We start from the raw sequence: 10,159 nt of genomic DNA, 5'->3' as shown, positions 1-10,159 counted from the left end.
AATGATACAGCGTAAGAGAAAGCTGGAAGAAAGAAGAACTCTCACTGAATGCTTTGATTTTCTTTTTCCTTTTTTTTTAATGCGTTCAAACTAATAGTTGTTGGGCAAAAGCCTCCTTTCTTTGGGAATATTGATTGATTCTCAATTTAGTCATTCCAAGAAAGATCTATTAATCTCTCAAGAAGTAAATTTGCGCTCATTACGCTGTTGAGTTTAGCTTTCTTCTAACTCGCGTATTAGCTCGCACTCTTGCCTTACATGGTATCTGGGAAATAAAGTTTCATCGAGAGATCGATGTCAGTGGATCTAACTACAGATCTTACAATGATAATTGCAAAAAACCAATCACACCCCTCTTATCTAGTTATTATTAATCCTATAACATATCTCCACAAAACCCAACTTGACACAAGTACAGAGGATTGCTCTTCACAGTCGGAACATATAGAAGACAGATGGACATGATCAGCATGTTTACACAATGATTTTCATCTTGTCATCTTCAGATCATATAGAAGGACTTGGCTTTGGGAACTTGAATGGAATCAAGATATAATGATGCCCCATACAAGACTAATAGCTAGAAGATAAACACACCACAACGTGTATTCCCTTTTCACCTTCGTTTATTATTGTCCCATCATTAACAAAATACGGACAAGATTGGGTTCCAACTCCCAAATAATTCCAAAAACATGTGTGGCCTCTTCTCTCTCGACTCCAAGCAAAGCCACCAACTCCGGAGAATCAGCTCAGTTGACTAAGTATTCAAGACAAGATATTTATATTATTATACAAATGAATTTGTATCCGCAATTAATCATACAGCCAAAGAGAACCACGTTAATTATTACACATCGCGGCCACTACCTATGCGTCCCGTGTTTATTTTTTATTTCCTTGCAATTACTTTTGCCATGTAGCTACTATTACACACTCTCGACGACCAACCTACAACCCTGCCAATATATATATCCTGAAATTAAATAAATCAATTTCGAAAACCCTAGAGCTTGGCTTGTAATTATAGTAACGTTATTACGTACAGACACTGTGGGGAGAGAGAGAGAGAGAGAGAGAGAGAGAGAGAGAGAGAGAGAGAGTCTCTGTGGGGACGACCTTGTGATACCGACGGTTCCTCCAGAATACACGGCGATCTCAAAGTGGGGCTGTTTGTTTTTTCGACTTTTTTTTCTTGATTTGGAAAATGGGAAGAAACCATCCACCGACCCAAGTCTCGACTTTACGGGTGTCTCTGTCACGCTCGCATTGCAGGGAACGAAAGCGAGACATTGCTGTGCATGGGAAGGAATTTATGTTACCCCATAAAAGTTTTGTCCATTCGTGGATGTGAAACTTGCTCAGATTGCTTTCGATGCTCTTGACGTGGTTCTTGAGGTATTGGGGACTTAGTTTCCTACGTGTGGGTTCCGAGAGAGACAGAGAACCCACTTGCTGGACATTTAAGTTCTTCTGCGTAGGCTTATAGACACTCGTGAATTTCATTTACACAGCATGTGAAGACGTGCCTTAGTACAGAAAAATGACTAAGGAGTATGCCAATTTCCAGCCCACTGTAATTCGCATACATAAACTAATTATAAGTAAAAGGTGCAAATAGATTCGAGTGTACATATCGGAGACAACTAAGTTCTTTTTGTTTACTTCCGGTCCACTGGTGGTATGACCATAAGAGTTTTTTGTCTTGTCCATCATGGGTAGGAAACTCTGTTTCAGGACAATATAAAGTCTAAGTCTAGCTGTAGACTCACAGAATATGAACAACTCGAATGTCAATTGTGCAATAAATCTCTATCCACAGAGAGATAGAGGGGAGAGATGTAACAGGTGAATAAAGATGGAAACTGAGGCAAAGGAATAGGGGGTTTCTACGAAGAACCTGGCTTGTGTAAGGGGAAGTTAAGGACGGTTGGTTGGATTTTGTCTGGTATTGGGGGGGATTTTAAAGTGGGGGGAGAGAAGGGGTGTCTCGTGTCTCTTCTCTTGTTTGCAGCAGCCCACCAGCCAGCGAGGTCTGCTAAAGGGTGCTCTGCCTGCAGCCTGGTCTGACACAGGTTTTTAAGGTGCACATGGTCATATGATATGCCTCTTTTCCTCTGTTCTTGCACCTTCCAGAAGAGAATGAATGCACATTCCCAAATTGTATGCAAAGCATTTCAGCCGTTCGATAGATCTAAGCTTGAATGATTGTGATTTTTTACTTTTCCATCTAATGATATGAAATTCTATGGAGGCACAACATAAGCTCACCTTCCAAAAGAGAATGAATGCACATTTCCAACTTCTTCAGCCTTTCTTCTCTATATATGGATTAGGCTATAATCCCCACATGACACGGCCCTCACAATCTTTTACCTCTGGATTAAGATATAGCAAATCATTGTCGTTTAACAGATCTCAACTTGGACGTAGAGTTGTAATTTTTTGCTTTTCGATCGAATGTTGAAGATTTGTAGAAGCACGATGCCTAATGGGAACCGTAGACTTACCCTATCTATTTGGTGTGTTGTGCTTGTGCTTTCAAATATTTAATCCTATCCCTCATGGACATTTATAGAGATATACAGAGCTATTATCTGAAAACCAGAGTCTAAGAATTAGGTAGTGTCATGGGCATTATCTATATTCCTAATCTTACATAACTCGTGTTTAAATTGATGCTTAGACAGAGAGAATTTGTGCATCTTTGAAAATTAGCTGGACGCATTTTAAAGTCGTTTAGGGCTTGGCTGGGGCACAATTAGAGAGGCAGGGGCGACAATCTCCTAATAGCGGTTTGCTCGATGGAGTTGCCATTATTGGTGTCCGGGCAAAGGCTGAAACATTAGGTGTTGTAGATATCTTTTGTCGCATCACCCATGCCTAGGTTTTTGGGCTAATAGATCACTACCACAATCAGTATCTTCACATTTATTTTTCTTCTTATTGGGTACAAAAATAAATCTATGAGCTTTATCGAAAACAACTAATTGCATATATCATGTATCTAATTCAACCCTCCTAATTGTGTTCAAGGTAGGTTTAGGGTCCATTTGTTTAGTAAAAATCATTTGTTGGCACTTGGTTTGTAAAGAAAAATGAGTCAACGGAAAATATTTTCCTAATTACGGAAAAGATTTTACTACCAAAACTTAAAATGAGGAAAATTATTTCCTCTTTGAAAGAATCGGAAAACATTTTTCGAAATATGACTAGCTATCAACGTTTGAATCCGAAACTCTACCTTTGGGAAAAAAAACCCCAACATTGATTCATGGGTCTCGACATTCAAGACCAGGTCTCTAGGGGCCAAGCCCGAGTTTATCGAGGCCGGGCCTGGGACCTTGGTGTCCGAGCCTAAACCCCCGGTGCCCGTACTTGATGCTTCAACACCCAAACTCGGGTCCATAAAGACCGTGCTCGAGTTCTCGACGCTTGAGCTCTGGTCCAAACCCTCATGCCTAGGTCCACAAAGGCCGTGCGGAAGTTCTCGACGCTCGGTCTCGGATCCTTACTTAATGAAATGTTCGTTCTAATAAAAGAATTTTAAAAAAAATCGGATTTTACTTTTTTTATTTCTTAAAAAATCAAATTTTTTTATTATTTTAAAATTTTATTTTATTATCTTTTTTCTTTCTTTTCTTTTCTATTTTTTCTTTTCTTCCTTTTTCTTTTGGCTTCTTCCTTGATTGATCGCCAACCATAGCGATTGCTGACGAGCTCGCCAGGCTCAGCCTTTGGCGACGAGCCTCGAGCTTGCCGGGAGCTGGCAAGCTCGAGTCTTACCGACCTTGGGCGAGGCTTGCGCTCGCCTATGGATGGTCGTTGGCCCTATAGCCGTGGTTGGCGACCGGCCAAGGAAGAAGAAAAGGAAAAAAGGAAAAAATATATATATAATTAATTTTAAAAAAAATTATTTTTTTGATAATTTCCCCCATTAGATTTTTCTTACCAAATGACTGAAAATACTTTCCAGGTGTTTTTTAGGTTTTAACCAAAAACCGGAAAATAAAGTGATTTTCTTGGAAATTGAATTCTTGGAAAGTATTTTCCAGAAATGGTACAGTTTTCACAAAATAAATGAACCCTTAGATTCCTTGATTGCATGTATGCCATTATTGTTGAAGATGTGTGTTGAGTTTAAACCCGTAAAGGTATCAATCCAAGTAGATTTCTTAGTTGAGTGACTTCATAATTTGAGTAGGTCTCCTAAAAGGGATTTCGTATTTTGAATCCGTTATTTTCTAGGGTTAATATCACGAAAAATTTTAAATTGGTACATCTGTGACAAATTTACTCACAGCTAATTTTTTTACTACAAAAAATCCCAAATTGATACACTTGTGATAAATTTACCCCAAACTAATTTGTTGATCACTAAAAACCCTAAACTTGTACATTTGTGACAAATTTACCCTCTGTTAAATTGGATTAATATAAAAAAATGGATTAATATCATGAAAAATCATAAATTTATACACTTGTGACAAACGGAGGGTGAAATTTCAAACTAGTATACCAGTCAACTGCCAAGTGTCATCCAACTTAGAAATTTGACGGTAAAATTTAACGGAAACTAACAAAGGGTAAAATTGTTATAAGGGTGCGCATGGAATGCATTCCGGAATAAATTCCGGAACATAATGGCCTTTGTTAAAAAAATTCCGGAATGCATTCTGGAGCAATTTTTGCATTCTGGAATAAAAATGCGTTTGTTAAAAATACTTGATTCCAGAATACATTCTAGATTCCAGAATGCATTTTTTATTCCAGAATGAGTGTTTGGCAAGAAAAAGATAAGCTACTTTTTGTAGCTTCTTGATTCCGGAATGCATTCTCCATATTTTCTCACAAATTTTTTTTTTCAGAAAATGCATAAAAATTGAAAAATTCTAGAAAAATTCATAAAAATTTCCAGAAAATAAAAAAAGTCAGATTTCGGGAAAATATGAAATTTGGTGAATTTTTTTTTTAAAAATAAAAAAAAATAAAAAATTTCAAAACTTTATAGAATAGCTTAAAACACATGTGGCCACCCACTTTGAGTGAAATTTAATTTTTTGAGGTGCCCAAAAAAAATCAAAAATTTCAAAACTTCAAAAAATGGCTTAAAATACCTGTGGCCACCTACTTTGAATAAAATTTAAATTTTTTGAGGTGCCCAAAAAAAAGAAAAATAATAAAAAAATAAAAATTTTCAAAACTTCACAAAATGGCTTAAAATACATGTGGCCACCCACTTTGAGTGAAATTTAAATTTTTGAGGTGCCCAAAAAAATAAAAAAAATAAAAAATTTCAAAACTTCACTGAATGGCTAAGGATATATGTAGACACCCACTTTGAGTAAAATTTAAATTTTTTGAGGTGCCCAAAAAAATAAAAAAATAAAAAAAATTCAAAACTTCACAAAATGGCTTAAAATACTTGTGGCCACCCACTTTGAGTGAAATTTAAATTTTTTTAGGTGCTCAAAAAAAATTAAAAAAAATCAAAAATTTCAAAACTTTACAGAATGGCTTATAATACATGTGGCCACCCACTTTGAGCAAAATTTAAATTTTTTTAGGTGCAAAAAAAAATCAACAAATCAAAACAGATTTCTGTTCCAGAAATCAATTTCTGGAGCAGAATTAGTCACGTTTTACTAAACAGATTTCTCCTCCAGAAATCAATTTCTGGCAAGAATTTGATTTCTGGAGCAGAATGGTTACCATTCGCACCATAAGTGTACCAGTTTGGAATTTTTTGTGGTAAAAAAATTAATTTGAGATAAATTTATCACAAATGTACCGATTTGAGATTATTTTGGAAAAAACTAAGAGCATCCAAGTGACTCAAGTATGATTATATTATCCATTGTATAGTGAAATTCTATGTTGTTCTCCCGTAGAGTAGTCTCATCGACAGAACCAAGTAAATTCAGTACCGATTTATTTCCTTCTCCGTTTATTTTATTATCACTTGTTTTTGCATTAATTTGACTGATGATACGTGTAATTTTCTATTTGCATTTTTCTATTTCTAGTATGAGCATCTGCTAATTTCGGGAAAAGTGTTGAACAAGTCCTAAACCTTTTGCATTGGTGCCAATTTAGTCCTAAACCTTTTTTTGGTGCCAATTGAGTCATAAACCTTTTGTGTTTGTGCCAATTTAGTCCTTCCGGCTAATTTTGGCCCGATTTTGCTGACGTGGACGCCGGTCGGCCGGCTGCTGGTCACCGACGCTAACGTGAACAAATTTGAATAATATTTTAATATTTTTTTGAATTTTTATTTCTTATTTTTTTGTTTTTCCTCCCTCTTTCTCCAACTGGTTGCCGGACCAGCGATCGGAATCTAGCGAGCCACGCCGGCCACTAGCGAGGCTTGCCCTCGCCCAATGCCCATGAGGGCGGCTTGCGCTGGGCTGGCGAGGCTTGCCCAGCCGCCGGCAAGGCTCGCCCAGCCGCCGGCAAGGCTCGCCCGGCCCTGGCGAGAGGTCGTGAGGGCCCCTGCGACCTCGCAGCCCTTGGCGAGGGCCGAAGGAGCCCTCGCCATGGCTAGGCGAGGCCCAACCTCATCGGATCTGGCGAGGTCGAGCCTCGTCGGCGGCTAGGCAAGGCTCGCCTTCGCCGTTGCTAGCGAGGGCGAGCCTCGCTAATGACCAGCATTGCTTGCCAAAGGCTGGCGCGTGGCTAGCCAGACCTTGCCAGCCTCTGGCTGGTCGCTACGAAGAGGGAGGAGGAAAAAGAAATAGAGAAATAAAAATTCAAAAAATATTAAAATATTATTAAATTTGGTCCACATCAGCGTCGGTAACAAGCCACCGGCCCACCGGTGACAAGCCGTCGGCCGGCCGGTGTCCACGTCAGCAAAATTCAGCCAAAATTAGCCGAAAGGACTTAATTACACAAAAACAAAAGGTTTAGGACTCAATTGACACCAAAAAAAGGTTTAGGACTAAATTGGCACTAATGCAAAAGGTTTATGACTTTTTCAATACTTTTCCTTGCTAATTTCTTTTCAAGATTGTCTCCCATTGATCTTCACATCTTCTTTTAATCTGTCATAGCAACTTGTAAATATAAGGAGGTTGATTTCCCGATCTAAACATTGAAACTAAGGAACATAACAAAAGGGAAAAAGTCACCAAAAGCCCTAAATTATGCACATAATAACACATTTATAGTGAACTTTGTATTGTGACATTAAAAACTCTAAATTATACCTACTGTAACACATTCATCATAAACTTTTTTTTTGCGACATAAAAGACCCAAATTTGTATCTATGCAACACATTTACCTTCGTTCGTCAATGTCCTATCAGATGATTTTTCAATTAAAACAATGTCGTTTTCATTTTATTTAAATCATGTGGAAGTCATGTCAACATCGTTTGCCTTCCGGCGTCCATGTAAGAAAATTTTTAACAATGCACATTGACCGAATTTTGACAGAGAGTAAATGTGTCACACAAGTACAAGTTTGAGATTTTTTGTGTCATAAAAAAAAGAAGGTTAAATGTGCCACAGTTGACATAATTTAGAATATTTGGTAGCTTTTTCCCTGACAAAAAAGATAACAACCACACTTCTCGCATGCCCGATCAATTTTACTTTATCATAATTTGGCACACGAGTAGTACGTGTGCATGATACTAGTTAATCATCTTAAGCCTAAAATATAAAAATCAAATTAAAAACATAATTGTCCTCAGCTTTTCTTTTAATTACACTTTCATCTTCTAGACTCAAAACCTATACTTCTAGTTTAAAAATCCTTTGTTTTGCCCATTAACTTTAAAAATATTTATTCTTTGCAGCCTCTCTCTTTGATTGTAAAAAGAAATAGTTTTCAAGTGTAGGTTCTCTAAATTTAAGCTGTACAATGTTATTTACAAAGTAGGAGCAGAGTGTCTGGTAAGAGAAGATTGAAGACGGTTTTTTTTGTCCCAAATTGATCAGATTGATTTACATCCATAGTAAGCATAATTCAATTAAGTGAGAGTATGGCCCCGTTTGGTTCAGCTTTGGGAAGGGGCTTTCGGCCTCGAAAGCCCCTTCCCAAAATGCTGAACCGTTTGGTTCGGCTTTCCGGACTCGGAAAGCCGAAAGCCAGCATTTGGAATGCCATTGGAATGTTTGAAAGCCCAAAGCTGGTCCGGACCAGCTTTGGGCTTTCAGCATTTGTGGAATGCTGAAGCCTATTTTTTCTTCCCAAATTGCCCTCACTCAAATTTCAATTTTCCGGTTTTGTCCTGTCACTGTTCATCTTCTTCACGTGGCCGGCGAGGGTGGCCGGCGAGAGGGCCGGCGAGGGCGGATCTGGCCGGCGAGGGCCCGGCGAGGTCGCCTGACCCAGGCGACGGCCGCCTGGGGTCGGGTGACCGCCCAGGCGCCGTCGCCTGGGTCGTCGCCTGGAGTCGCGCGACCCGGGCGGCGCTCGCTGGGTCGCGCGACCTCGGGCGACGGTCGCCTGGAGTCGCGCGACCCGGGCGGCGCTCGCCTGGGTCGCGCGACCTCGGGCGACGGTCGCACAGAGTCGCGCGACCCGGGCGGCGCTCGCTGGTCGCGCGACCTCGGGCGACGGTCGCTGGAGTCGCGCGACCCGGGAGGCGGTCGCACGGGTTGCGCGACCTCGGGCGACACCGACCTAGGCGGCGCTCGCTTGGGTCGCGCGACCTCAGGCGACGGTCGCCTGGGTCACGCGACTCCAGGCGACCGCCGACCCAGGCGACGGCGCCTGGGCGGTCGCCCGACCCCAGGCGGCCGTCGCCTAGGTCAGGCGACCTCGCCGGCCCCTCGCCAGTGAAGAAGATGAATAGTAATAGGGGCAAAACCGGAATATTAAGAATAAAAATTGCCAAAGCCCTTTGCAAAAAAAAATTTACCAAACACTACTTAGGCCAAAGTAGCTTCACAAATTTTTTTTTACCAAACACCACTTGCATTTCCCCAAGTGGTTTTCACCTAAAGGTATTTGCATTCCCCCAAGTTGCATTTGAAAAGCCGAACCAAACGGGCCCTATGTGACAAAAGTTCTAAAGAGAGTTCGGTGGATAGATGTGAGGATATTGCAAATAAATTTAAAAAATTGCGGAAAAATTGAAACTATGGAAACATTGAGGGCAGATTGCGAAAACACAGAGAAATTAGGAAATTAGGGGTGTAGTAGCTCTTCTGGAGAAGACCGCATAAAATTCGTTAACCAAGTTATAGGAAAAGTACCAAAGAAGTCTTAAACATATAGTATTTGTGCAAATTCAATTTTAAAACATTTTAATTGTACTAATTTAGTTATAAACATTTTTTTATTTTGTCAATTGATTCCATTTGGCCAATTTAGGCCAAAATCTCTGACGTAGAGGCCAGCGGTTCTAAGTGGAATGATCGGCACTGACATTGACATTTTTAAATAATTTTTTTGAATTATTTTCCTTTCTTATTTTTTTTCTTTCCCTTCTCTTTCTGTTGATGGCCGGTCGCTGACCACCACCCACAGGCCATGGCCAACGAGGTTGACCCCCGCCTAGGCAACGCCTGGTGAGGCCGCTCCCACCGGCCATGGCTTGTGGCTATCGACTCGCCACTAGCAAAGAGAAAAGGGAAAGAAAAAAGTAAGGAAAATTACAAACAAATTGTCCACGTTAGTGCTAGCAGTGCCACGTAAGACAGTCGGTATATACGTCAACAATTTTCGACCTAAATTGACTAGATGGACTCGATTGGCAAAACATGAAAGGTTTAGGACTAAATTGGTAGAATAGAAAGGTTTATGACTGAATTGGTACCAAGCACAATATATTTATGACTTTTCCCTTAAGTTATGGGGGATTCATAGGGTTAATACCACCCAAAAGTCCAAACTAGTATACTCATGCTACATTTATCAAACATAATTTTCGTGTTACAAAATATCCTAAATTGATACACTCTTGCCATATTTATCTAAAATAATTTTCAAGTCACAAAAAATCTCAAACTCTACCCCATGCTAGATTTATTCCAAACTAATATATCTATGTCATATTTACCCCAATCTTTGAGATTTTTGATAACATGAAAACTACTTTTGGTTAAATATGACACATATTACCAGATTAGTTTGTGTTTGTGACTCAAAAATTAATTTAGAATAAATGTGGTACGGATAAATTAATTTGAAATGTTTTATTATA

This window comes from Syzygium oleosum, unplaced genomic scaffold (genome assembly GCF_021117445.2).
Source record: "Syzygium oleosum isolate NSW1041296 unplaced genomic scaffold, Sole_v2.1 Sole_v2.07, whole genome shotgun sequence".
Classification (NCBI taxonomy): domain Eukaryota; kingdom Viridiplantae; phylum Streptophyta; class Magnoliopsida; order Myrtales; family Myrtaceae; genus Syzygium; species Syzygium oleosum.
The sequence above is the reverse complement of the archived record's forward strand: the minus strand, read 5'-3'. Positions refer to the sequence as shown.